We start from the raw sequence: 1,906 nt of genomic DNA, 5'->3' as shown, positions 1-1,906 counted from the left end.
AGAGCCCGACACGGGGCTCGAACCGATGAACCAGGAGATCATGACTGGAGCTGAAGCCGGATGCTTAACCGACTGAGTCACCCAGGCGCCCGTTTTTTCTTTTAATGAAGTATAATTGACATAAAATAAGCTACATGTGTTTAAAACAGTTCAAAAAGTTTGGGCACACTTGTATATCTGTATAGCCATGATCATCGTCTAGATGATGAATGTATCAATAACCTCAAAAATGCTTCTCCCTGCCTCTTTGCAACTCAGCATTCTAAGCCCCAGATATTTCATTTGTAAAACCAGCATGAACCTATTAATCTCATAATGTTTTAGTAAAGATTTACAAAATTTAGGAGCACCTGGGTGGCTTAGTCAGTTAAGCATCCAACTCTCGGTTTTGAGTCAGGTCAGGAGCTCACAGGCCCTGAATTTGAGCCCCATGTCGGGCTCCTTGCCGACAGTGTGGAACCTGCTCGGAATTTTCTCTTTATGCCCTTACCCTGCTCATACTCTAAGTAAACTCTTACAAATTCACAAAATTTAAAGGAGCACACTACGTAGCAGGAGATGGGTTTGTNTTTTTTTAAGTAGGCTTGATGCCCAGCACAGGGCTTAAACTCATGATCTTGAGATCAAGACCTGGGCTGGGATCAAGAGTCAGATGTATAACCGAGCAAGCCATCCAGACACTCCTGAATAATCAAGTTCTGACTGACTGTACCATCTTCTGCTTCTCACTCTTTCCCCCTGCTAAGTCAAATCTTTTCTCATGCTTATAACCAGAACAAGATTTTTATGTAAGCTCCACATGGGTTTGCTGAGCTAGCTCTGGAGGAGAGAACTGGGCAGTTGGAACTATCCAAGGAGCGGATGGCAATTACAAGACACAATCCCTAGTTCTGGCTGACCACTAAGCAAAGGTCTGTATGTGAATGTGGAAGGGAAGGGGCATATCAAGAGCACGGACGTCACAACCCCGGGAGTGTCTGATCTTTCATCAGTAACAGACACCAGGGAACTGACATTCACAACATCCTGTCCACAAGGAAACTACCATCTCAGCAACTCCTAGCTCCCAGGAGAAAGCTGTACTTCCTTGAATCCATGTGGAACGAGTTAGTGTTTAGTTCTCAAGATGTTTAAATGAAAATGGGGGGGGACTCCACAGTTATTTGATAATAGATGGTTTTCATGTGCCTGTGTAGGACAAAAAGGGAAGAAACGGTAGGGGTCCAGGAGTGGCCACTCAAATACCCCTCTTTGGCATAAAGATCGCTTTGTAGGGTTTTTGTTTTTTTGTTTTTTTTTTTTATCTTTTTAAGGAAAAGCAGACCTAGCAAAAGGCTTGAAAACCTAATAGAAGTTACCTCTTCCAAGAGACATTTACAAAATGCCAAAAAAAAAAAAAGTGGGACTCTTAATCTTACATCATATACAAAAATGGACTCAAAATGGGTCAAAGACCTAAATGTAACAGCTAAAACTATAAAACTATTAGAAGCAAGTGGGAGAAAATCCTCAGGATGCAGGATTTGGTAAAGATTTGATTGGCTAGGACATTCAAAGCACAGGCTAAATTAGATTCAATCAAAATGAATGACTGTGCAGCACAGGACAGGATCAAAAGAGTGAAAAGGTAACTCATAAAAATGGGAGAAATATTTGTAAATCATATATGTGATAAGGAATTAAAATCTAGAATGTATAAAAAATTCCTACAACTCAAACAAAAAAACCACCCAACTAAAAGCTGGATGAAGGATTTAAAAAGACCTTCCTCCAAAGAAGATACATATACAAAGGACCTATGTACACATGAAAAGATGATCATCAGTCACCATCAAGGAAATGAAAACAATGAGATACCACTTCACAACCATTAGGATGGTTGTTTTAAAAAAAAAAAAAAAAATGG

Source organism: Crocuta crocuta, unplaced genomic scaffold, assembly GCF_008692635.1.
Source record: "Crocuta crocuta isolate KB4526 unplaced genomic scaffold, BGI_CrCroc_1.0 scaffold696, whole genome shotgun sequence".
NCBI lineage: Eukaryota > Metazoa > Chordata > Mammalia > Carnivora > Hyaenidae > Crocuta > Crocuta crocuta.
Note: the sequence above shows the minus strand (reverse complement) of the source record.